The sequence below is a fragment of the Ochotona curzoniae genome, unplaced genomic scaffold (genome assembly GCF_017591425.1).
Source record: "Ochotona curzoniae isolate NIBS_2020 unplaced genomic scaffold, NIBS_Ocur_1.0 contig_1014, whole genome shotgun sequence".
Classification (NCBI taxonomy): domain Eukaryota; kingdom Metazoa; phylum Chordata; class Mammalia; order Lagomorpha; family Ochotonidae; genus Ochotona; species Ochotona curzoniae.
The window spans coordinates 4855375-4868605 of NW_024464920.1; positions in this window are offsets into that span (position 1 = coordinate 4855375).

Genomic DNA, 13231 nt, shown 5'->3' on the forward strand with positions numbered 1-13231 from the left:
TGAGCTGATCTGAAGCCAGGACCCAGGAACTTCATCCAGGTCTCCCACATGGATGTAGGGGCCCAAGGACTTTAGCCATCCTCTACTCCCTTCCAGTGTCACAAGCAGTCAGGACTCACCAGCACCCATATGGGATGCCAGCACCACTATGTCACTGCGCTGCCCTTGGTTACATTTTAAATTTTTAATTTTATTTTTAATTTATTCATTTAAGAGTTAGAGAAACAGGCAGATAGAGTTGCCATCAGTTAATTCACTCCCCAAATACTTGCAATGACTGGGACTGGACCAGGCCAAAGACCCAAGCAGGAACTCAATGCCAGTCTCCCAAGTAGATGGCAGGAATGTAACTCTTTGAGCCATCACTTTCTGGTTTTTGTTGTTGTTGTTTGGTAGTGGTTTTTTGTTTGTTTGTTTGTTTGTTTAAGTAGAAAAGGTTGGAATGTATTTTTTTTAATTACATTTCATTTTATGACACTGTTTCATGGGCTCTGGGGTTCCCCCAACCCCTCCCTGTACCCTCCCCCCATAGTGGATTACTCCACCTTGTTGCAGTATTGTAGTTCAAATTCAATCAAGATTCTTTCATTGCAAGCATGCACCAAGCATAGAGTCCAGCATCTTATTGTCCAGATAAATTCAACACTTTCTTGGGGAGACCATCTCTGGTCTGAAAGCAGAACTGACAAAATATCGTCCCAACCAATTAAAAGCCACAACATAACATCAACAACAGTTTACAACATTATGGAGTTAATTGACATGGTATTAAGTAACCAATATGTTAGAAAATGCAAGTTCTTAACCACATCCTGTGACTACCTCATTGACATTTCTATTTTGGTTTATACACAACCGGCTGCTGTACACCTTAAAATGGCTATAGGGTGCTATTCAGCTGTCTTGTGTCTATTTTCATTTTAGTATTTAGCAGTTTATAGTGTTGAAGCATAATTTTTACTGAACTTGGTGGATTTTAGGATAGTCCAAACTGGCTTATAATTCTAACAAGGCATATGTCAACAGTTGAGGCACAGAACAGTTTTAGGAGGGGTGTGCAGAGAAATCTTCAATACCCCAGTGAGCAATGACTTATTTTCGTGTCCTACCTAGTAAGGTATATGCACTATTTTCTGTTTTCCAGAATCTACATCATCGGGAAGCTGGAGTTAAGGAAGAGAATTGAGATTTGAACCCAGGTATTATGATATGGCATGTGGGCACCCCAACTGGGTCAAATATCTGTCCAAGACTACACTTCTGGGGCAGGGGAGGAAACTTAAAGCCTATTTAGTGTAAAGGTACCATACACACAACATAGAATTCACTCCCATAACTATCTTCAGGCTTAATCAGCTTGGCACATCAACACTTTTGTGTGACCACCATAACCATCTGTCTCTAGAACAGGTGTTCATCATGCTAAACTGAAACTCGGTACCCACTCAACAGTAACTCCCCACCATCTCTCACCCCAGGCCTCTAGCGACAGGCATCCTAAGCATCTCAAAATCCGTTTTATCTCATATTAGAACAGCAATACCATCTTTTGAATTTTTTCCCTTTATTTTACTTTCAGTCATTCTGTACCATTATGACTTAAGAGTTACCTATACATAAAAATTCCAATTCTGTCTGACAATTTCAAACTCCTTAACTGGTGCTTTTAGTACACTTCCATTTATTCATTTTGATGATTTCTGCTTTTTATTTTTGTGCTTACATGATCTGTGTGTCTTTCTTGTTGTTTTTGATTAAAATGATAGAGGTTTTCAAAATTTCCTTTTTCCCCTTTTGAAAGCTTTATATTTTACTCCCATTCTTTTCATGATGGTCTTAATTTTAAAGATTTATTTTTTATTTTATCTTTATTGGAAAGTCAGATATACAGAGAGAAAGAGAGACAGAGAGAAGGATCTTCCATCCGATGATTCACTCCCAAAGTGAGCACAATGGCCGGAGCTGAGCCAATCTAAAACCAGGAACCTGGAGCCTCTTCTGGATCTCCCACGTGGGTGCAGTGTCCCAAGGCTTTGGGCCATCCTCGACTGCCTTCCCAAGCCTCAGGCTGGGAGCTGGAAAGGGAAGCGAAGCTGCTGGGATTAGAACTGGTGCCCATGTGGGATAGCTGTGTGTGCAAGGCAAGGGCTTCAGTTGCTAGGCTACTGTGCCTAGCAAATTAAATTAAAAATAATCATGCTGGCTTAATCAATGTCTCTACTATCTCCTCAAATAATTCAAGGGCTTTGAAATATATACTTTAACTCTTGGTCACGTTTGTCTCATTCTACATGTTATTATTGTCCAGTATCATAATCATATTGTATTTTCAGTCCCAAATTAGTCACAGTTGTTATTGTTTGCACAGTTGATGCTTGTTTAGATAAACCATGTTTTCCAGTTTCTGCACTCACCATACCCATTTCTCAGAGTCCTATTTTTATCTCTCTTCATCCTTATAGGTTGACGTGTTTTTCAGGAAATTCCCTGAATAAACTTCCACAATGGGAAATCTTTTTGCAGTAAGGCATCTCTTTACTTGCCTGGACATTATGTATTCCATTCCTCCTCTTGAACGATAGTGTCATTACATAATGAATTGTGGATGAAATTTATTTCACTGGGTGTTTTGAACTCATCATTTATTGCCATCTGTTCTCCGTCATCAACTAAGGAGAGTCTACTGTGAATGTGATACTACTTCTTTCCATTTCAGCTTTTCTCACTGAATTTGGAACTCTTCAGTTCATGCAACATAGACGGGTATGGGTTTAGCTCTGTAGGTCTTGCTGAGAACATGTTTAATTTAAACCTGAAGGAGGCCTAGCGGCTCAACTCCTCATCTTGAATGCTCCGGGAACCCATATGGATGCCAGTTCTAATTCCAGCAGCCCCGCTTCCCATGCAGCTCCTAGCTTGTGGCCTGGGAAAGCAGTCGAGGACGGCCCAAAGTCTTGGGATCTTGCAACTGCATGGGAGACCTGGAGGAAATTCCTGATTCCTGGTTTTTGCATTGGCGCAGCACCAGCTGTTGTGCTCACTTGGGGAGTGAATGATCAGAGGGAAGATTTTCCTCTCTGTCTCTCCTCCTCTCTGTATATCTGACTTTGCAATAAAAATAAATAAATCTTTAAAACAAAAACTGAAGGTTCATGTCTTCTATTAATCCTAGTACACTCTTTTTTTAAAAAGGATTTTTTTTTATTGGAAAGGCAGATTTACAGAAAGATCTTCCACCTGATTTTTCACTCACCAAATGGCTACAATGGCCAGAGCTGAGCCAATCCAAAACCAGGTGCCAGGTCTCCCTGCGTAGATACAGTATCCCAAGTCCTCATCAGTATCTCCGCTATTTTCCCGGAACACAAGCAGGAGCTAGATGGAAGTGGAGCAGCCAGGACACGAACTGATAAACATATGGGAAGCTAGCACTTATAAGAAGAGGATTAGCTAATTGAACTATTGTGCCTGGTCTCCAGTATACTCTTTTTTTTTTTCTTTTTTTTTTTTTATTGTTGTTTACATTGTATTATGTGGTACAGTTTTATAGGCGCTGGGGATTCCTCCCACCCCTTTCATACCCCTCCCCCCATGGTGGATTCCTCCACCTTGTTGCATAACCATAGTTCAAGTTCAGTTGAAATTATCTCTAATCTCTTGAAGTGTTGCCTCCCCCAATTGTCTTTATTCTCTTCCCCCAAAGCATACAGGAAAGGGGTAATAGAAATACTTACTCTCTGACATATCTTGTAGCCTCCAAAATCCTCTGTCCCTTTATTTTCTTGTGCTGTATTTTGGATCATTCAAATAGCTCTCTCAATGTAACACACAAATGTAACACAAATATGCTGTTGAATTAATTACTGTAATTACAGTTCCAAATCAAGAACTAAACTGTTTTGGACACTGTACGATAGCCTAGTGGCTAAATTCTCGTGTTGTATCTGTGGAGATCCATATGGGTGCCAGTTCATATCCTAGCAGCTCCACTTCCCATCCAGCTCCCTGCTTGTGGCCTGGGAATGCAGTAGAGGACGGCCCAAGGCCTTGGGAGCCTGCACCCGCAAAGGAGACCCAGAAGAAGCTCCAGGCTCCTGACTTCTGATCAGCACAGCTCTGGCCATTGCACCCACTTGGGGAGTGAATCATCGGACAGAAGATCTTTCTCTCTGTCTCTCCTCCTTTCTGTATATCTAACTTTCCAATAAAAATAAATAAATGTTTACAAATAAATCTTTTTTAAAAATAAATCTTTTTTTAAAAAGCTGTATCATGTGAGTATCTTTACAGTGTGCATGCTATGAAAAAACTTTGCATGGATTTGGGAATTTTTAAAGTCTATTTGTTGGAGAATCAGGGAGAAAATACACAACTCCCATCTCTGATTCACTTCTCCAATGTTCACATTGGCTGGGAGCAAAGCTGGGAACCAGGAGCTCAATCCAGGTTTCTTGTGCAAGTTGCAGGAACCCAACTACTTGAGCCGTCAGCACAACCTCCCAGGATCTGCTTTGGCAGGAAGCTGAGTGCAGGAGTGGGAGCTGGGGACTAAAGGCAGGTACCTGAGTGTGCGATGCAGGCCCCTTAACCGTTAGACTCAACACCGACTTCCAGAATTGAATTCTTCTGGGTGATTTTAAAATTCCATGCTTTTCCTCAAAACAGTGTCTTCTGTGAGGCTAACAGCATTGGTTATGTGGTGTTTCTTAGCAAGAGCACTCCATACTGTCTTCTGGGTATTTTAACAACCACTGTCACCTGTTCTGTAAATTTCAATCTGTGCGAGCAGGCACTGGACCAAATCCAAAGGGCTGCCTAGCCAGCAGTAACTGTAGGAAAGGCCCACATACTCAAGGTGAGCAAAGGGAAGACTAGAAGAGATGAAATGTGCTACATTTTTTCATATCTAAAACTTCAACTAGGTTCTTTTTCAAATTTGGTAACTTTTTCTTTGGAAAGGCAGATATATAGAGAGAAGCAGACACAGAAAGATCTTCCATCTGCTGGTTCACTCCCCCGAAGTGGCCGCAATAGCCAGAGCTGAGCCGATCACAAGCCAGAAGCTAGAAGCTTCTTCCAGGTCTCCCATGCAGGTACAGGATCCCAAAGCTTTGGGCCGTCCTCGACTGCTTTCCCAGGCCACAACCAGGGAGCTGGATGGGAAATAAGGCCGCCAGGATTAGAACCGGCACCCATATGGGATCCTGGCGTATGCAAGGCGAAGACTTTAGCCACTAGGTTCCCTCATCAGGCTCAAATTTAGTCACCTTCAAAAACAGTATTTTGTACTTTCTTATTTTAAACTATTTATTTCTTTGTATCCTCAATCATGTAAATATACCTATTTTATTATTTTGATCTGATCACGTGTTGTTACCTAAAGCACTTAAGAGACTAAATCTGGTGTTCCTGCTAGCATGTGTTCTTTAAAAAAAAAAAAAAAAACAGATTTATTTATTTATTTTGAAAATCAGAGTTACAGAAAGAGATGGTAGATGGTAGACACAGAGATCTTCCATCTGCTGATTCATTCCCCAAATTGACTACAATCACTTTGAGTGGACCAGCCGGAAACCAGAACCAGGAGTTTCTTCTGGGTCTCCCACATGAGGGCAGGGTCCCAAGGCTTTGGGCCGTCCTCTACCGCTTTCCCAGGCCACAAGCAGGGAGCTGGATGGAAAGCAGAGCAGCTGGCACAGGAACTGGTGCCCATATGGGATGCTGGCATTGCAGGTGGTGTTTCTATCCATTGCAGTGGAGCACTCTCCCTGACGTTTGCTCTTTTGAATGTTTTCTTCAAACCTGTGTAATTTTTGATTTATGAGCATACCTTAAGCAAGACCCGGTGAGGAAACTGTTTGGCCTGGGTTGAAGATGTCTCCCTTCAAAGAGATTTTATGGTTGCTTCTGCCAGGGAATCCAACTTGAGATCAATGTTAATATTAATGTCTCAGTTAAAAAAAAAAAATCTCTTTGGCATTAATACAATATAAATCTGAACTCCAAAACAGGAGACCAAAACTCCTAATATGAGAATGGCTTTGACATGTTGGACTTCTTTGCCACTCCAGAAGCCAGACCAAGATGGGTAAGCCCTGCGCCCACTCTTTAGCAGGGGCCAAATAGTTTCCAATGTTTCTTTTTTATTTTATTGTTCCAGAGTTTCCATTTTATTTGATTGGCTGCCTACTGCTAACACAACCATGAAAGCATGATCCATTTAATGACCAAGATCAGACCAACGTCCCCAACTCTGCCAGAGCCCAGGCAGTCTCAGAATCAGCTCCCACACTTACACTCTGACCTTCAGTTCTCTTCCAAATTTGGTCTTTCTAGCAACAATTCTCTTTTCTTTTCTTTCCTTTTTTTTTCTTTCCTTTCCTTTCCTTTTAAAGATTTATTTATTTATTTTGGAAAGGCAGATATACAGAGAGGAGAGACAGAGAGAAAGATCTTGCATCCGCTGATTCATTCCTCAAGTGACCACAACAGCCAGAGCTGAGCCGATCCGAAGCCAGGAGCCAGGAGCTTCTTCCAGGTCTTCCATGGGTGCAGGGTCCCAAGGCTTTGGGCCGTCCTCTACTGTTTTCCCAGACCACAGACAGTGAGCTGGATGGGAAGTGGGGCTGCCGGGACACAAACCAGTGCCCATATAGAGTCCCAGTGCATGCAATGTGAGCACTTTAGCCACTAGGCTACCACACCAGGTTCAAGCTATGCACTTTTCTATTTTACGCTGTAGTTGCACATACTTTATGGAAAGGCCTTCTTGTTTGCTATGGTGCTGAAAACAGGAACTGACATAGAAGCTGTATAATTGCCACTTCCCATACAAAGAATTCATGAAATGTAAGGAACTCACTGGCATGACAATTTCCCTAAATTCACACAGATGATAAATGGTGGATCTAAGATTCAAACTGTAGCCTTTTGTCTCATGCTCTTAGCAATAGTTTGGCAACCAATCCAGCCATATTCAATTTTTTGTTCTGCTAGTGATCATTTACACATTTCCAGCTAATTGAATGTTGACACCCTTACTTACTGCTATAGGAAATTGGAGTTAATTTATGGTTTATCAAAATGGCACAATGGGCTCAATGCGATGGCTCATGGCTAAATCCTTACCTTTCAAATACCAGCAACCCATATGGGCACCAGTTCATGTCTCCACTGCTCCACTTCCATTCCAGCTCCCTGCATGTGGCCTCAGAAAGTAAAGGAGGATGGCCCAAAGCCTTGGGGTTCTGCATCTGTGTGGGAGACCCAGGGGAAGCTCCTGGTGTCAGATCAGCTTGGCTCTAGTTGTTGCGCCCACTTGGGGAGTAAATCAGAGGACAGAAGATCTTCCTCTCTGTCCCCTCTCCTTTTCGTATATATGACTTTCCAATTAAAAAAATTTTTAATAAATCAGGCCCAGCGAGATGGTGTAGTGGTTAAGGTCCTTGCCTTGAACACTGGGATCCCATATGAGCGCCAGTTCTAATCTCAGCAGCCCCACTTCCCAACCAGCTCCCTGCTTGTGGCCTGAGAAAACAGTCAAGGACCACCCAAGGCCTTGAGACCCTGCACTTGTGTGGGAGACCAGGCGGGGATCCTGGCTCCTGGCTTCAGATTGGCTCAGCTCAGGCTATTATGGCCGCTTGGGGAGTGAATCATCAGACAGAAGATCTTCCTCTCTTTCTCTCCTCCGCTCTGTATATCTACCTTCCAATAAAAATAAATAAATCTTTAAAAAATAATAACAATAAATCTTTTCTTTTTTTAATGGCACGATGAAACCAGGATGAGTTTTGGAACATTTTGCTTTTGAAAACGGACTTCTGGCTTTAGGAGCCACTTTTAAATTTTATTTATTTATTTTTACATATCTGTCTTTCCAATAAAAATAAAATAAACCTTAAAATACATTCATTCAGCTTTTCACAGCTTTTCTTTCTTCCTTCCTTTTTAATCACAATTTTTTTCTCCCTGGCTGTAGTTCCTGGTGAGTTATCTCCTATGAATGAAGCTGACATCCGGGACTCAGATCAAGTGTAGCGAAATTGCTAAGGAATCACAGCCAGTCTGGGTTTTGGTACAGGTTATCTCAGGCTGCTGTGTTAGTGGAGCAGGGCCCATTGACATTCAGGAAGGAGGTGTTTATCAGCTACAGACCTTTTTATTTTTTTCCCTTACAGTAGACTGTTGTGACAAGTGCTAATGTGGGATATGATTGCTCTTTAGCATGCAAGCATGGAGAGCAACTTTAAGACATATGATATAGTGGCCAGTGTTGTGGCATAGTAGGTTAACCCTCTACCTGTGGTGCTGGCACTCCATGTGGTTGTCAGTTCATGTCCTGGCTGCTTCACTCCCCATTTATCTCCCTGCTAATAGCCTTGAAAAGCAGCAGAAGAAGGCCCCCGGGTCCTTGGACCCCTGTACCTAGGTGGGGAGACCTGGGGGAAGCTCCTGGTTCCTGACTCCTGGCTTTGGATCAGCTCAGCTCTGGTTTTTGCAGTCACTTGAGGGAATGAACCAATAGTTAGAAGATCTGTGTGTGTGTGTGTGTGTGTTCTTTGTTAATCTACCATTCAAATAATAAATATCTTTAAAAGACTGTATATGTGTGGTGCATAATTATATGTATGAGGCTGTGACCAATTTTCTATTGGTTTTTCTGAGAATAAGGTTATGTTTCTTGAAGCTGGTGTTGTTAGAGGTAAAGGAAGAGCTACAATGATTTAGAAAGCATTTCTAGTCACTATTCTGTAGGTCTTTCCTATAGTACGCCTACTAAATGCACAGTGGTTGTCTCGCAGTACTGTGTCTTTACCCAATCTAAAATGTTGTCTACTGGCACATGTGCATGTCCAGTCAACATCTGGGGCGGGGGTGGGGGTGGGGTGTACAGTGAGGAAGTGACACTTGTGTTGTTTTCCTCCTCGAACCCTACCATCAGCCTACCCCCTAATTTAATGCTCCAGGCTATTGTTGATGCTTATTGTGTGTGCCTTTCTGAAATGGTCAAGGAGCGCAACAACAATGCATTGATGTATTTGTGTAGCCTTCAGTGCGAACACACACACACACACACACACCAGGCCACCTAAGCCCTTCTCAGATAGCACCCATTCCAGCTGATCAGATCTGATCATCACTGAGGCTGGACCTAGGGAACAGCTGCCTGCTGCTTCTGCCGTCCCCACACAGCCAGCCAGAGAGGACAGCATTGCTCTCATCTGCTTACAATTCACATGTTCTCTTAGACCCAGCACGGTAACCTAGTGGCTAAAGTCCTTGCCTTGTATGTGCTGGGATCCCATATGGGTGCCGATTCGTGTCCCGGCTGCTCCATTTCCCATCCAGCTCCCTGCTTGTGGCCTGGGAAAACAGTAGAGAATTCCCCCCAAAGTCCTGGGAGCCTGCACTTGTGTGGGAGACCTGGCAGAAGCTCCTGACTTCGGATCTGCACAGCTCCAGCGATTGCAGCCACCTGGGCAGTGAATCAATAGACAGAAGATCGTTTTGTATCTCCTCTTCACTGATTATCTGCCTTTCCAATAAAAATTAAATAAATCTTTAAAAAATTATATCTTTTCAAGGGCAGCTGGAGAACAAAAATTAAATGAAATAGTAAAAATTCCTTCTCTTGTCGGTTTTTGTCACAAACACCTTTTGTCAGAAGTTCCTGTTTGGATCATCTCATCATGATGGGATGACGACTCCTCAGTCTCCCAGCCTCCACCCTCGGACTCTGAGATAGAACCTCAGTTCTCCTTTCCCCCCGTGAACACATTCCTTGTCCTCTCCCATCTCTGACCTGTTCAAGCCACTGCTCAGCCTGTTACCATGGCTCCCTGCAGCCCTGTCTCATCTCTCCTGCCCTCCACCTCCATGGCAGCTCCTATGCTCCCTTTCCCCTGCATTGGTGTCTGTGCTACTCTTAAAAAAAAAAAAAGATTTATTTATTTTTATTGAAAAGCAGATTTACACAGAGAAAGCGAGATGATTTTCCATCAACTGATTCACTCCCCAAGTGGCCACAATAGCTGCTGCTAAGGTGATCCCAAGCCAGGAGTCAGGTGCTTCTTCCAGGTCTCCCACATGGGTGCAGAGTTCCCAGAACTTGGGCCATCCTCTGCTGCTTTTCCAAGCCATAAGCAAGGAACTGGATAGGAAGTGAAACTGCCAAGACACAAGCCAGCACCCCTATGGAATGCCACGCTTGGAGGTGGAGGATTAGCCAGCTGAGCCATTGCACTGGCCCCTTGTGGCCATCTTGGATCTGTCTGCTCACCTATCTTGCTTCCTGCCTGATTTCTCAGTCTATGCTCTGTATCCTTGCACACATGAGGGCCAGCTCCCTAGGTGCACATGTCTTCAGGGCTCTCTTACCCCAGCCTTGTTCCTGCCGGGGTGGTGATTGGCAGGCTGGCTGCAACAGAGGCTCAGCCTTAATGCTTCTTCTACCTCTTTGCTTAATTATTTGGATGTGTTTGGCAACAGCTCTGCAACTGGAGAGAAACAGAGAAGTGTCGGAGGCCTTGCTCCCTCTCCTTCCCTTCCCAAATAGACTAGTATTTCAAGCTGACAGCTCCCGGCCAGTCCTCTGGCTATGGGGCATCGGGTGTTTATTTTCCTGATGTTTTTATTCCAAAGTCTTTGCCAGGGTCACATTGCTGAAGTCTGCTAAGTGACAGCAGCCCCTGACCCTGCTACCGAACCCAACACATTTTACAGGTACAGCTGGTGTCAGGAAATTACAGAAGCCCAAGGCAAAGAAAGAGGCCTTGAGAGGTCAGCAGGGACAAGCCCCTGTCTGCAGTCCATCATCCACTGTTTCTGCTCGCATGACTTGGAAAAATCTGATATTCGAAGTACATACAGGGGGAGTAGATCTCTGCTCTTCTCATTCCAGGATCTAGCACCCCACACTGTCAGAAAACCATGTTTCGTTTGATGAACCTACAAACTCTCCTTGGTCACATCAGGCCCCTTTCATTGTTCTGAACAATTAGCTGATGGTGAATACAACCCAGTACAGACTACAAAAGTGAATTAGCAGAGCGGAATGAATCCAGAGGGAAAAGACCCAATGGTCATTCACAACAAATGATCTGATCTTCAACACAACCTGCATTCTTTCCTAAGACCAAAGTGGTTTCCAGATGGATTGAGTTCTTCATTATGAATGAACAACCACCCCACTCCTTGGTCCCAGTGACTTACAGGGTCCCAAGTTTAGCTTGTTAGTCTTACCCACAAATCTGAATGCTTCTTTTCTGCCCATATCCTACTTAACAGCTCTTCTTCCAGGTGCCGGCACCATTCCACAGTGTGCACACATACCAAGGGTCTATGTGATGTCATCAAGTGGTTACAAGCAGGAAAAAGTGTTATCTGATTGACCCATCTGAATATTTGGAAATAATCCAATGAAAGACTAAAATTTTCCTTCATCAGCTTGTGGTGGAGTAACATTGGTAGACGAAGTTAGCTGGCATTATTGTTTTATTACATTAAAGAAAATGGATTTTAAAAAAAATACACGGGAGGGGTTGGGGGAATACGAGAGCCTATGAAACTGTGTCATAAAATGAAATAAAATAATGAAAAATACAAAAAAAACAGATTTCACATGTTTTTAAATCTGTATAGATATAAAGAGAGCAGCCTCTGGCATTATTAGCAGTTCCTTTCTGAACAAGGCAGGCTGTGACTGAGAAATCTGCTCCTCATTTGGGGACCCCAAAACTGGCCTGACTAGCTCAGCATCGGTTATCAAGAGAGATACCAGTGTCTCAAAAGTGCCAGAGAGTCCGGCAAGCAGCCTGACTTTCAGGCAGCCAATGAGATGCCCTCAAGAGGATAAGCCAGAATGCAAAACAGAACCAGAAGAAGAGGCTCCCCATTCCTGCTGTTGGCAGGGGGTCGAAAGGCAGAAGCTCATTTCCTGATGGTGATTCTAACTTATAGAACCAGGGAAATTGCGGGAGCAATATTGAGGGAATCAATACCAGGCAAGGTGTCTTTATCACCTTTAGGAAAAATGCTTTTATGTCAGCCATGTTAGCAAGGGACCAGTGGGAAAGTTTACACACAATCTCATGAAGTGAATGATTGCTCTTTAGTTAGATCTGGAAATACATCAAGCTGAATTATTTTTAAAATCTACTTGCTAAAATCCTGAAGGTACAGTTTTGCATTTCTGTGTCTATGTCCACCTAAGCCACAATTTGCCAAAATTTTTCTTCATTTCATACTATGTTCTTGCTACAGCAGTCATCTTGATGCTATTAGCTTAGCTCCACTTTATGAAGTCACCAGAAGGCTATTTGAGGCGGTGCCGACTCTCTTTATCGCTTGAGCCCCTAGCAGATCTGAAACAGCAACTGACAATACAAAGAAGCATAACACCAAGTTAAGAAACAGAGAAGCCAAAATCACCCCTTCTTCCCTTCTATAGGCACCTGGGCAAAAGGAATCTCAGGCTCGGGATGGAAGAAGATTAAACTTTAATCTAGGGCCTGGCGTGGTGGCGCAAGTGGTTAAAGGTCCTCTCCTTGCACGCCCGGGATCCCATATGGGCGCCGGTTCTAATCCCGGCAGCCCCGCTTCCCTTCCAGCTCCCTGCCTGTGGCCTGGGAAAGCAGTCGAGGACGGCCCAAAGCTTTGGGAACCTGCACCCGCGTGGGAGACCCAGAAGAGGCTCCTGGCTTCGGATCAGCATAGTATCGGCCCGTTGCGCTCACTTGGGGATTGAATCATCGGACGGAAGCTCTTCCTCTCTGTCTCTCCTCTCTGTATATCTGCCTTTCCAATGAAAAAATAATAAAAATAAATCTTTAAAAAAAAAAAACTTTAATCTAAGTTCAGAACCTTGAAGATACATTGAACTGGACATGGATAAGGGATGGTGGAAGATAAACATCACACTGGTTTTTGTTGTTGAAGGCAGATGAAGGTGGACCCAGAATGTCCAAGGTTCAAATACAACCTCTCTTCTCCACAAAGGACTCAGGAGTCCAGCTCTCTGGATTCGGTGTCTGCCCTGTTCCCTGATAGAGAAAGTGGACCCTTGGAAATCTGTGGCCGATCACAGGAAGACATACCCACTTGTTAAAGGCTTCCCCCAGGAAGTGGCTCTGACACTCCCTTGAGAACTCAGCAAAGAAAAGCTGGGAAATGTGTGTGTGTTGAGTAGGTGGGTGGGTGTTCCAGGAGAAACAGGCTATCAGAGTTGGGG